This window comes from Thunnus albacares, chromosome 10, assembly GCF_914725855.1.
Source record: "Thunnus albacares chromosome 10, fThuAlb1.1, whole genome shotgun sequence".
NCBI lineage: Eukaryota > Metazoa > Chordata > Actinopteri > Scombriformes > Scombridae > Thunnus > Thunnus albacares.
In genome coordinates, this window is record NC_058115.1 from 22,080,198 (window position 1) to 22,095,017 (window position 14,820).

Below are 14,820 nucleotides of genomic sequence, written 5' to 3' on the forward strand. Positions count from 1 at the left end.
ATCTTTGAATCATTATTAAAACGATAAGGTACTCAAATATAGTGGCAGATAACCATTTAGTTGAGAATACTGAAGGAAAACCCCAAGAAACCTGTTTAAACCTTTCAGAGAAAAACAACCAAAAAGCAAAAACAAGAACAAGAGAATGATTTATGTTCTATTAGTATAGACCTTAGTATAGCACTTGTTGCAGGAAAAGCACAGGTGTTACAAATAACATTAACAATGGCTCCATTCTATTCAAGCGTCCCAGTAAGTCATGACACTGTGACAGTGACCCAGCATGCACAATAACAGCACCCGGCAACCAAAACCGTAAAATTGAATGCAGCTATCATTAATTTTATAATTCACACCTGTGCTTTTTTTATGGTAACATGTCAAATGATATTTTTCTTGAATAATAATAAAGGTTTGTTATTTTATCCACAGAAAAGTAAGGGAAAACATATGAAAGACAAAGATGAAAGAAAAGCCAACAGTGTTTATACAAACCAGAGATGGTTATCAGTGGTGGAAGAAGTACTCAGATCCTTTACTTAAGTAGAAGTACCAATACAGCAATGTAAAAATACTCCATTACAAGTATAAGCCCTGCATGAAAAATCCTACTTAAGTAAAAGTACATAAGTATTAGCAGCAAAATTTACTTAAAATATTGAAGTAAAAGTACCCATTTCATCCCCTTCACTGATACAGTAGTAGATTATTAATAGTGAAGCATCAGTGTGTAAGCAGCATGTTACTGTTGTGTCTGCTGGAGGTGGAGCTAGTTTGAACTACTTTATATACAGTAAGCTAGTTTAGTTAATCCACAGTACAGTAACAGTAACCTGTTTTTAGTTTATGGAATTTTTCTCTAATCTTTGACTTTTGGTGAAATATTGGATCATTTGGACATTCATTGAAATTAAACCATGTGAGAAGTTTAGAGGGAAAAATCACTATTTGGTGGAGCTGTTATCAACTCATAGACATCTGAAATGTGACCCTGACTACACACTGCTTTTTGTAAGACATCAAAAGCCAAAAAGGTTGTAAACCAATGGTTTCATCTTTAACAATGTGTTGTATTTTAAGAGCTTGTTATATTATCCATTGTGACAAATCTTGTCAAATAAATGTAGTGGAGTAGAAAGTGCAATATTTGCCTCAGAAATGTAGTGGAGTGGAAGTATAAAGTAGTATCAAATGGAAATACTCTGGTAAAGTACAAGTACCTCAAACTTTTACTTAAGTACAACACTTGTACTTAGTTACTTTCCACCACTGATGGTTATTTTGTGGCATCGGCATCTTTTATGAAGAAAAGGCCCATTGTTGCTGCAGTACAGCCTCCGGCCACTAGGGGCAGCGGAACACGGCGCAATACTGCCAAGCAGCTCTGCAGTCACTGAGAAATCAAGAAATCAAGAAATTAAAAACTATCTTGGATGGTTTAAATTGGTTATATTGACGTTAATGGACTTTACCTGCTCTCTTATGGAGTAAGTGCTCATTTTATTGATTCACAGATGCCTGACATCGATGGAAATTGTCTTGAACTGGTGCTAAGAAGTTCACCTGTCTTCCAGTTTGTTTTCAACGGGCGACATCAGCGCCAAATGTACACCGTTAGCTAACCATCCTGAAAGCGATGACAGTCCGCTTCAGAGCGAGGCCAAAAATTCAAAATGTGCTCCAAATTTCAACTTTGTTCCAGTAAGAACACTGACACAGTTACAACCTCTTAAGTCCAATCATCAACAACAGGTGGTGTCATCAGTTAGCATCACTGCCAAGAGTACAGCGACAGACATCTGTAGCAAAGATTGTGATAGTGTTGGAGCAGACACATTAGTCCCACCGCCAGCATCAGGGCTGTCATCAGCGAAGGAAGAAGTGTTTGCTTGGCAAAGCTTGTGAACGACGGCTCTTGTGGGGCAGATAAAGCAAAGAGGAGAGAGAGAACAAGCCGGAAAAAGAATACATCTATGGACCAGCAGCAGTGTACAATGGAGTTGGCGGGAGTTTGGGAATCAGTAACAGGATTACAGTAAAGTTACTTATTCACATCCTAAATCAAGAGGTGCACTTATGAAGCAAGTAAGCAGCTATTCATCAAGTCTTACAGAATAGGGCACACATATGTCCTGGACACTGACTTTGGAGGAAAAACATTTTTTCCTGACCAGTGACCTGTTGTACTCCTGCCTTCCAAGCAAACTGTCACAGAGTATTGTATCTGTTTAATTGCCATCAGCAGCTCGGGTATATGGCTGCACCTGTACATTGTTGTCATTGGCCCACATCTGACCCACTGTGCCTTTCATTGCTGGCTATTGAGTCCAACCTGTTGTGATCAATGGAATTCGAGTATCTGATGGATTAGTTTGCACAACACAAGGTCAAGGAAGAAACTCTCCTAAAGGTAAGACATTGTTCTATTATCTTTGTGCAGTGTGGTTGGATGTTTGTGCATAGAGCTTGGTTGTTGGATGTTTATCATTGCTGCTTTCTGTTTGGCTTGGTTGTACTGCTTGTGCTGCTTAATGAACATCAGTTCTATTATGGCTTCATCTCTTTGTGACATTGTTTTCATAAGCTGCAGTTTACACTGTCACATCAGCCTGGTGTGCTCAGTGGTCGGTATGATTGCTCTTTGACAGTCTGTTACCTTTGTTGCTATGAGTGCTCTGTTTAGTGCTAAAGTAGCAGTGGGCAGCAGCAGTCATTCAGATAAGCCGTCATGTCTAACTGTAATTATGCATCTTAACACACTTAAGATGTGCACAGGATGAGTTGTCAAAACAGCTCTCTCTGCAGTGATTTGACATTCAGGCTTAACAGTGGTGTGACTGGTGACATTTGGGACATGATTATATCATAGTATATGTATTCTGCAACTACCATGTGGCAATTTACACTGGTGTGGATACAGTAAATTTGTGGTGTAAACCATAATAGTTTACTAATGCACACAGGGCTAAACTATAGTATTTTTACTACACATAGTAAATATATGGCATAAAGATAAGGTAAGTTATTACTTTGCACAGTAAACAGTCACATCCATTGTATAAACTACTGTATAGTATTTTAACACTACAAACAGTGAATCTATGATGTTAACAATTTTATTGCTGCTTACCCTTTCCTGAGAGTGAGCTGTCAGCAGCAGACTGGACTGAAGTCAGTTTGTTGCCTACATTTGCACATGAGGTAGTTTGACACAGTGATTTTCTGAGTGACATCTAAGCCATGACTTAGTGTGGTTATAAGACAAAGGGAAAGGCAGCAAGAACAAATGTCTTGTTGAAAATTAAGTTGACAGCTGCACTGACTTTCTTTAGTCAAGATTCAAAATATCATCAGGACAAAAGTTAAATGTCTCTCACTAAATGGGAAGAGTAAACTTATCATATCAAAGCTATTTGCTATAATTCTTTTTTTGAGTAAATTCATCTGACTTATTTCATAAGTGATTACTGAATATGGGTCTTTGAAAGTGGTCAAACAGTAATAGAAATATGGAAAGTAAAAATGAAAATGTGTCTAGAACCATTTGTAATCTAACTGTAGCACACTAAATTCAGCCTTATCAGAAATACTCTTCAATGAAAGGTTGATTGCTGAGTATTTTGTCACACTAGTTTTACTACAAACAAATATCAGGGTCTTACTCATGTCTACAGGGGTTGCACTACTGTTAAATCAGAGTTTCCATAACTTAATGTAAATATAAGGGACTCCAATTACAAAATAAACAGCAGAATGGGAATGACCTTGTAATTGAGTTTTACTCTGCATTCAGAGCACCGTTCATCTGGTCCAAGGGAAAGGAGGACCAGCCACTGTACATTTGTGGGTGCCTGACTCGCTGAGAATTATATTGCAGTAGAATAGGGATTCAGAGGTATTCAGAATATGCTTACATCACCTTTTCATTATAGAGAGGGAGTGCAAATTACCCTCCCTAAGAACTTAATTTGTTTTAGCGAAATGTACAGTGGAAAGAGATGAGAAATTTGGCACAGAGAGATCAGGCCAGATGAGGAAAAATGTGTAGATCAGAGATCTACACATTTTTTAATTGTGTCACAGTTTATAATCTTGCAAAAAATAGTGTACACTCTGAGCACAGTAATGCACATTTATGGCCATATTAAACCATTGTGTTGTAAATTATGCTTTGGCATAGCCTTTAATAGAACTTTAGACAATGTCTGAAATACACAAGCGCCCCCGTGTAGAACTCATTCATGTTTGAGATTTAATCTAGCCATTTTTATTTTAGCCTGGCACACAAGTAGTAGTATATTTCAGTCGAACCACAAATAAATAGTCATGTTTATGGGAATGCAAATGTTATGCTGGCAGTATAAGAATACATAGTGATGGCAGACAGCAGTTTGAAATCTAATATGAGAAAATATAAACAAAAATAAACAATACTAAATGTTACTACTAAATTTAATATTACAGTACGAAATGCAATATCAGAGATTTCAGAGAATCTGGCAACGTGGGGGTATGAAGCTTGGTCCTGAAGGCTGATGAAACAAACAAACAAAAATATAGATGTATTGTAGTTTCAAGAATAGGGATTATACTGATTTATTAAGTCAGTTATTATGAATAGAATGTTGAATGTATATAACATTAACCAGTTTTCCACAAAATGTTTATATGGAGACAAATTGGATGACACCTGAAGGAATATACAGTACAACATACAGAGAACTGGGCCACAACATTTTCACACTTTTATTCACTAGAAAAGGAAAAAAATAAAACACATCAGCCGAGATTGTTATGCCTGGAGACCATAAAGTATGGTACCACTGGATATCAACTTAAAACCTCCCCTTTGGCAACGACTGTCCAACCTTGGAGAGGTCACTTTTGCCTCTGTCCCTGAAACATCTCTTTGTGGCCGAGATCTGTTCCATAGTGACAATTTGCCATTAGGTTTAAGTAATGCGATGTTGGCAGACAGAGGTGCACTCTGCCCTCTCTGTTGCTTCCCACAAGGCAAAGAGAGGCTCCTGTCTTGTCTAGGTCAACTTCCCTTTCAAGCAGACAGCACTTCAAACTGCAGGGACTGTAGTCACCTTTGAGCTACCTAGGTGCCTCACAGAGAGCCTTGGCCCTCTCACCTCTTGCAATTACTGCCTGGAACACCATACTGCTGTTGCATCTGCAGGAGCTGTAACGAGAGAAGAGAGGTGTAAACAAAGTGGTGGTTTAGATGTAGCATTGACACTTTTGGGCAATTACTCATGTCTATGGTCTGCAATTGGCTGTCTGGAAGGGGGAAAATGGGTCTGAAGTGAAACATTATTGAGGTCCAACTACAGTAAATCTAATTTTGTTTTGTTTTCCCTCCAAAACTCCATCGCAGAAAGAGATTTGTTCAAGATTTGAGGTTTTTTTTTTTTTTCTTCCACCTGGCATCCATTATAATTTTTTGTTGATAAATTGTTGATATATCTATCTGTGGAGTATTATAAAACATTCAAAACAAGCACCTGTACCTTTGAAGGAGAAATTCTCTGTAGTCCTCTACTGAGAAATGTAGATCGGCTCGCAATGTCTTGTCAGGTCGCACATGTACTGGTTGAGCAAGCCAATAAAGTCTTCTCCGAAAAACACTGATGGCATGCTGGGAACAATGTTTTTTCCTGCCAGGTTTGTATGTATTTTCACTTATCAAAATCAAACATTAGCCTGAGCAGGACTACACGTAGCTGACAGAAGCATTTTCCAAGTTTTGCAGTGGTTGATTAAAGTAAATGGCAGACTTCCACACAAATTCTACATCAACTCTGTTATCTTTGCCGTAGACCTTAAACCACTTAATTTACCTCAGAATCAAATCTGTTCACTACAGAGTAAATGTGCACATGCAATTAATACATATTGGATAGTTGCTTTCCTTATGTTAGGTAGCATGAGTGTGTGCATAACTGTAATCTTATGTACACTGATAGAAACTGTGCTGTGTATAAATTATGATTATTAAAACCATACAATGATAAAAATGTACAGCGCAAATAAACTTATATTAGAAAAAGGACAAGGTGTAAATACAGTTCATCATCAGCTATACTAAATATATCCTAGTGTGCGTACATGTGTGCAGAATATTACCAGTGTACATATGTGCTTAGTTAAATCAGACATCAGTTAGTTATGGGTGAGTCACACAGATCTAGACCTTTGTTCTTTGAAGCAGCAGTTGCAAAAGAAGATGTACATGTGCGTGGTTGTCTTGGTTTTGGCAGTTCTACAGCATATTCCAGCTGAGAGAGCCTGGAAGCTGTGTTGGCTGGTGTGAGCTGGGTCATGAAAGAGATGTGTATTTAAGTGCACTCCTTGATCCTAGTGTCACACATGCCTGGAAGGAGGGCAAGTTGCATACAGTGATTTTCTCAGCTGATTGGATGATGCACCTCAGTCTGGTTCTCCCCACGTCGGATGGCCAGTGGAAAATAGTCAGTTACGGCGAAAGACAGAATGGACTCGGTGATGGCAGTTAGTTTATGTGGCAGCTGCTACAAGCTGTGATGTTGAATGTGGGATCATTGACAGTCTTTCACAGAATTTGGTTGCTACTCTCGTGAATGGCGTGGATGACCAAGTTCTTTCCTTTGAAGGCAGTCCACAGCAGCCTCCAAAAGCCCCACTGTGCAAATTGTGGCACAATCTGACACTTCTTGTGTCAAAAAATGAGTCTGCTGTAAAAAAAAAAAAAAAAAAAAAAAATGCTGTGTTTTTTTTCCTACTGTGACCTACTTACCCTGCTGTGCATTGTCTCTCACTTGCACAGTCAATTCCATAGGAAGTCACCAAAATGCCAAATGCGTGACAGCAAGTAATAAGGCAACTATGATGTCATAACACTCAGATTTGGCCTAACAGATCACACCAGTTTAGCAAGCTCATAATATGATTCTGAGTCATACATGGTAGCAGAGAGACAATCCGAGGACGAGATATCACCAGACAATAATTAATTCCCGGTTAGAGAGCTGTTAGGTTTTCCGTTCAAGCTTGAGCCTAATAGGGCTGCAATTTATGCTTATTTTCATTACAGCCTAATCTTCTGCTTGATTAATTGATAATCATTTTGTCTATAAAATGTCAGAAAATTGTGAAAAATGCTCATCACAATTCCCCCAAAGGGATGTCATTAAATTGCTTGTCTTGTCTGACCAGCACTCCAAATTTTAAGATATCCAGTTTATTATCACATAAGACAATAAAATCAATTGAGCAGCTGGAACTAAGGAATATTTGGTCATTTTACTTGATAAATGGCTCAAACGATCAATCGTCAAAATGGTTACTTATTATTTTTTGTGTCAACTGTTTTTGTTTCAGCTCAAGAGCCAAATGTCATGTTTATGTAATATGGCAACACCAGTAGAAAGTGTTCGTATCCTGTTTTTGTGTTCAATGAAGTATCAATGAAGTATGAGCCCCAGTTAGTCTATAAAATATAAGAGTACATTGTTGCTGAAGTTTTTCAAATACTGCAGATTCAGAATCAGTGTTTTCATGATGACTTAGATCCAGAAGTATGGCACAACTTCACCACGTACTGTTACACACATACTATATTTATTCTAAGTCATTGTTTTAGACAAAACAGAATATATATTCTGTCAAATTAATGGTATTGCAAAGTGAAAGAAACAAGAGAAAGATTGACAAAGAAAGACGGAAAACCTATTACTGTTCACCTTCACGGTTTGCGCCGAACCTCCTGTGTTCTTGTGAATTAACTTTCAAGGGCACAGAGTTTCAGCAAATATTTCATTTCCCAAGATGGCCATCACTCAAGCTATCACTTGAACAACTCAAATTCGTCTTTTGTGAGGGAAAAAGGGAAAAAGATAGAGGTTATATAGAAAGTGGAAGATGACTGAGATTACTTTGTGCTTTTTTTTCATGTGTCAATATCTGGAGACAGAAAGTAAGAAAAGTGAAGATTGGAAGTCGTCAGATTGCTCTGTTATCACAGGAAAGTACATCTTAAAACACATCTCTATATGATATTGAAAAAAAAATGTATTCTAATTATCATTTATTGAAAATGCACCTTTTCATATAATTTCAAAGGATTAAATTATTCTATTTAGGATTAATGGGACCTATTTCTTGGGAAAAAAAAGAAAACTGCCACTGACACTGTGTTAAATGTTATTTTTGCTTACTTCAAATGTATCTATTTTTAATTGATTGGGTCTTTCTTGGCTTGTTTGTCCATTAATCATTTGATGATGTGAGGAACATGGCAGTTACCCAGCAGCGATGTAAATTGGGTTTCAAAGCCATGGTTTATTTTTAAAATCAGAGAGCTAGCGGTTCTTATTCAGGTTGATTATGTCTACATACAAAGGCTCGGTAAAAAAAGTATTAAAGAACAAACGGCAGCATGTGGAATCAATGTATTCCGTTTCCTTTACACATGTTGGATTCTTTGTTCAGAAAGAAACCATTATGATAGGCCTCATCATGGCACTTTGAAAAGTAATGGTCTGTTTCCATAGAGCATATCAGCACTCTGATAGCACAGTGCCAGCATTTTCTCGGTTGAATTAGGAATGTTGACAACAAACACGAGTAAAACAAAAAGCTGGCATGGTCTGAATTTAAAAATGGGTTCAGTAGGCATTTGAACATTTATCACACCTCTGTGTAAATTGCTGTTTTTTTTCCCACAGTTTTTTGAACATCATCATATTCTTTATTTATACTTTTGGGGAGGAGAACACAAAAGGAGTGTTTTTTTTTTAAAGTGCATGTGTCCATGAGGTGGGGGTTGGCGTTGAGGACAAGGCTCCAGAGGTCAGCCTCTTACTGCTGCTGCTTTCACCGTGTTGAAACAAGAGGCAGAAGGTCAGATTACCCCCACCAGGATATGAAAAGAGAAAACAGTGCATTAGCCAGCCTTTGTTCCGCCAAGATACATGGGCTTTTCCCACTGGTGCTGCTGGTTCATTGTCCCTAGGGTCTCAACGGGTCACAGGCTTTTGGGGTAAAAAGGACAGCGAGTTGTCATACTGCTTTCCAAAGGTCTATGTCTACGTCTGTCATGCCCCTAAGCCATCAATGGGAAACAACTGTTGCTCTGCTATCGCAATACGAGGATATTAAAGCTATTTATCTAGACGCCCTGCCTCTGCCCAGACAGCTTGGAGGGGCTGATGCATGCTTAATACACTAATCACACTCTCTCCCTAGGACCCCTACTTGCTGCCCTAATCTCTTTCCCTCTCAGTTTCTCACTTTCTCATAACTTTGATAACCCATGCCATGCAAACAGAAATTGACAAGTAGTACACTCACAAAACTACTGACATCTCCTGCACAAATACATAACTGTGCGCTTGCACGGTTTTCTGCTGTCTCATACACAGAAACTCAGAACAGGCTGGCAGAGGTTTGCCATCAGGGGGCTTGTTTATTTTTCAAATGGCGGACAGCTTCCTATGCGGGCTATTTTGGTGTCCGAAGACATGGTCCCATCTTACACCTCCTTCTGCATGTCCATCTGGTGTCTACATATCAAATTATGTGGGCTAACTGTGTGTGCATGTGGTTGGTGGTGCTGTGCATTTCTAACAGGACTGCTGATGTAACAGACATGATACTATTATCCAGGCCTGGATATTTTCAGTAGTAGCTGTAACTTGTTTTTGCTCGTTTGTGTTGCGTAGAGGGCTGCCTTTAACAATTATTTTCATTATTGATAAGTCTGCCAATGAATCATTTGGTCTGTAAAATGTCAGAAAACTGAAAACTGCCCATCACAATTTCCTAAAGCCCAAAGCAACATCCTCAAATCACTTGTTTTGTCTGACCAACAGTCCTAAATCTAAAGATATTTAGTTTACAGAGAAAAACAGAAAATCCTTACAATTGATGAGCTGGAACTGATAATATGTGTCATGTTTGCTTGAAAAAATGACTCAAATGATTAATTGGTTATCAAAATTGTTGCAGATTAATTTTCTGGTGATCGACTTATTAATTGACAAGTGATTTCGGCTTTAGTTTTTTTATACATCAGCAATTAGGTAATAGCCTTTTAATTGTAATCAGCAATATTAATGCCTGACTTCTGTGTCAAGAGGCATGCACATTGATTCTGACGCAATCAAAACAAAGAACTGTAATCGTATAAACACAACCGGTAATCCTACACAGCTACTACAATTTCCTGACTTTACCCACCACAACTACCTAAATGCATGTTGACACACAAACACTCCCGAGTGATAGTAATGGCATGGGAGAAAGCCGTATACTTAAACATCTCTCAATTATGCTTGATTGTACTGATGCTCAGTATGAAGCAAACAGCAGGTTGGCGGATCAGTTGCCTTGGCAATTTTCATTTGAATCCGTTCGTAGCGGCTGTTATGAATCGATAGCTTTTAATGACTGATGGGAGGGACTGTGTCTTCTTGGTTATTAGTGTCAGTAATCTTTTTTCCTCCCTCCAGAAAAAAAAAAGACAGTTTGATGGTTGGTTGCCGCTAACCAATTCTTGCAGTATAACACTATTAGAACTCATTTTCCAGCCATTTTAACACTTTAAAGTTTGTGAAGTTCAATATCAGTACTAAATAATAGCAAGTCAACCCTGCTATAACCTTTCATTTGCTCACTCTTCAGTTTTATCAGTTTTACTCATTTCTATAAATCCCCACTGACAGCTATGTTCATTATAAATGACAAGACACCTACAAAACCAATTCCAATGAAATGCCTGCTTTTGTCTATTATAGTTCCAAACTTTTATGCAACTGATAAAAAATGAAATCTGTGTGTTCTCTCTCCTATACACAAGCCATAGCAATCATCTACTTCCATGCATATTTCTTGTTGCTTCTCTGGAAAGCGCCTGTGATTTCTGACATCAAAATGAATGACACTCATTTGTAATGTCTGCAATGACAGTTTGAAGGAAATTGCATTGTGCTAAAAAGCCACTCAAACCCTTGATCATGGAAATTCACCTCCGATGTTATTTACAAAACCTGTGTTTGCTTTTATATGGAGTGCAACCACATACATGCCTTACATGTTTGCATTATTTCCAGTATTTCCATTGTGACTCGTGAGGAGAAACAGAATAAGTTGTATTGCTGTTGTTCCATTGCTTGACCCGAATGCTAGAACAGTAGCTGGGAGTTAAATTTGTGCTAAATATACACATGCACAACTTAGGTTGTTACTTGTGAGGATTTCACAGTCATGAAACATTACTGTTGCAACCAGTACTATTACCACTACTACTGCTAACACAGATGAACAGCTCTTTTGCAGTATCAGTTAAATTTTACTTTTCACACTCCAGATGATGTTTGCCATGATGAAGAGATTCTACAGGTTTAAATATTAGTGGGGCACAGAGATACTAGAGAAGAACAACTTAGTCAAACTGTGTGGTTAAACATTATTTCACTGTGCATTGTTGCCACTCGTGATTATATTTTGTCAAAGGATGCACGTCAAGTTGTGGTGCTGAAGTTCAAAATTTAGGACATCCTTGACCACATGTCAGGGATGTTTCTCTCGTGTTTCTCTGTCAGTCACTGAAAAAAGTGCGTGTTGGGGTAACATACAGGAACCATTTATACTATTGCTTCTTGGATCGGCTGTATTGTACTTGCACGTTTCAGTGCATGCCTCAGAAGCGAATAGGCAAGCCTGTATTGCCTGTTAACTGTTGTGACCTGTACTGCTGGTATGTGTTTGGCAGACTGGATGTGCAGTGTACCGTTTTATTGACAACATTCCTGCCTGCTAAAGTGAGTTTACCTGGATTTTTGGTACATAACAACCTACAGCTAGACACTGCAGTTCTCCCTACATGGCTCCACTTTTCACTTTTTAACCTCTCTTCTTGGCTTTTTTGAATTTGTCACACAAACGGGCAATTATGTAAGTCCTAAGTAACAAATGGATAAATGTGTATTCATATATATATATCTATCTATCTATATATATCTATCTATATATATATATATATATATATATATATATATATATATATATATACATATTTGTGCCTTTTACAACAAAACAAAAGCAGGGCTGCTGTGGTAACACAACCCCACCAATCCCCTCTGTCATATACTCATTTTTTAATATTCATTATCAAGTTATTATCATTATATTTTTCATGTTAATATGGTCAGAATTTCTTCCAAGCATGTTAAACAATAATATCACAGTCAGTCATTTGATGATGCACAGAGACAGTTTAGTATACTGTCTAATCTTGATTACATGTATCACAAACAAATTAGAGACTTGAGAACATTTGCTGCCATTTTCAGTTCTGTATGATGTGTTCTTGCTGCAAAAACAGCTTTTAATTGTCTATCAGCATCATTTCCATTTAGTCACAGAGAGCAAAAGTGACAACAGATCAAGGCGATAATACAGTAGGTCTAGGTGCAGAAAGGTAGTCAATTTGCATCAAGCAGTGATATGTTGTGAAATCTAAAATCCAAACTATGACAGCATTATGTAGCTCTCTAGTGCCTACCCAAAGAATGACAATACTTCTCTCAGGCCTTGGCTAGAGATGGCTAAGTGTAGATATTTAGTGGTTATGGTGAAGGTTTTGATCTGGGAGGGTGCTAGCAGCTGTAACCATGTACCACAATGGCTGACACTGGCACAATCCAGTGGCTGAATCTCACTCAAAAATATGTAAAGAAGCATTTTTGCAATTATTTTTGAATAACTACATAATATTGAAGGACACCAAAGTCTTTCAGTGAAATCCAGGCCTTGAAAGGCCACATCTGTTGAAATCATCGGACAAAGAAACAGAACATTGATGAATAAGCACTGATAACTGAGTGATTAAGAGACAACATATTTCAATGGGAGGGAACTGAATGTGCTAATGACAGACCCTATACCTCGTTATACTTCTTGAGCGGGGCTCAAGGTTACTTACTGAGGCAGACAGCTATTCATCACAACTATAACATATTTCCACTTGTTCGCACTGTCTCATCACAACTGTTCCACCTCAACAGAAGATTACTTCCTTGCCCTCTGGCTCTGCCCACTTTTCCAAAACGTATGTTCTAAGGTCATGAGAAACTGTCTGAGATTCAGAGTCAGAACCTCCCCTTATGTCCCACTGTTGACTGCTCAGACGCATCACTGTCCAAGAAATTCCCAAACACCTCGAACTGTCCTTGTGAAACTCTCTTACCACAGCCAAAGAGACAGTTTTCTAAAACTGAAAAAGACAGGACAAGACTGTGTACAAATGTCTTTATTAAATGAACAGATCATTCAAATTTGGAGAAATGTATTGTATTCTTCAAAGACACTAATAATTTCTTTATCTATGCATGGCATGCAACAGTAGTACATGCATAGATAAAGAAATGTAAAATCAGAAATATGTGAAAGGAATGTCAGCTACTTTTGTTGCTGTCATTGTTATTGTTACACTGTTGTTAAATTTCCATGTTATTATATCTGTTGATTTGCTGTGTCTGGTTGGCATAATCTGTGTTGGACACATTATTTATTAAAAAAAATATAGAGAAAATACACTCAGTTGCCTCTTTATTAGGTATACCCAGCAAAAACAAATGCAGTCTGACATAAAAGCCCTGCAATAAATCATGTAGGTTATAATGTTCAGTTTTTGTTGAGAGGTGTTGATTCAACTTTATGGTCATTTTGGAGGCGGTAGTTTGTGGTGCTGTTGAATTGTATTGCGTTATACTAAGAGGTGTTTTTGATATTTTGTCCCCCCTGTTTGTATCAATGAGGGCAGGGTGTTATTGTATTATATAAGAAACACCTTTCAGTATAACTTGCTCAAGTAGTAGATGAGTTACAGTGCAGTGACTTCTATTTGTCTGGTGAATTTTAATATAATAGAGGATTTTTTTCTGGAATGAATTCAAGTTTTACTCCTCTGTTATAAAAACATATTTGCATCCCCGTTAGGTGAGCACAAGGTAAATAAATATTTAACGTTGTTAGGTAACATTAGTCATGCAAAACTGTGCTTTTAAGAAATATTATAAAATGTTACAGCTTTAGGCGAAATACTTTAAATTTGTGACATTTATATTATGTACATATCCTCTATCTTTTTTTATTTTATCTTATTTTACTCTGTTTTACTGGAGTACACAATATTATTAATGGTTTTAATTCATCATATCCGGCTGAATTTACTTAAAATATTTAGCTGCTCAGAAGACTCTGTTTTTTTTGGTGTTGCTTTGTAGTGTGGATTTTGGTATTTACTTTGTTCTTGATGAATAAAGATTTATTTAAAAGCATTTCTGATTGGCGGCAGATGATTACATTGCCCACTGAATGTTAAGTTGGTTTGTCTCAGCACTATGGCTGTGATTTTTGAACTATTTATAATTTCTGCATGACATTTTGTCCTGACCTCGTAGCATGTCTACAGAGAAAAAGCATTTTTTTGCTATATGGTTCCACCCAAACTCTATACAGCCAGCTAAACCAAACAAAAACATGGTCCACTTCTACACCGAGGACAGTGCATTATCAATACCTACACATGAGAAGAATTTCAAATAGATATTTCATCTGTTTACCAAGTGAATGAATCTGCAGCTGGATTTGCCACTAGCAATGAATCTCCTCTACAATCCAGGCTTTGCTAAAAGAGCTAATAGGTGACAAAGACCAGAAAGTGCTGTATGCCATTATGGGTAATTGTCCCTCATCAATATTACATTACTTTGTTAGGCAAAGCTTGATACCATCAGTTAAATGCACTGGGCAATGCCTTCAGTTAATGTG

The 14,820-nt window shown here is 37.6% G+C and overlaps 1 long non-coding RNA gene across 1 annotated transcript in view; it reads left to right on the forward strand.

Annotated features, from left to right (window-relative positions):
* Positions 1-2,339: 2,339 nt before the first annotated feature.
* The window catches only part of LOC122990146, a 158,548-nt gene continuing 146,067 nt past the window's right edge, over positions 2,340-14,820 (forward strand). Inside the window, exon 1 of the long non-coding RNA XR_006405272.1 lies at positions 2,340-2,410. This is a non-coding gene — a long non-coding RNA (uncharacterized LOC122990146). The remainder of the gene's footprint in view (positions 2,411-14,820) is intronic.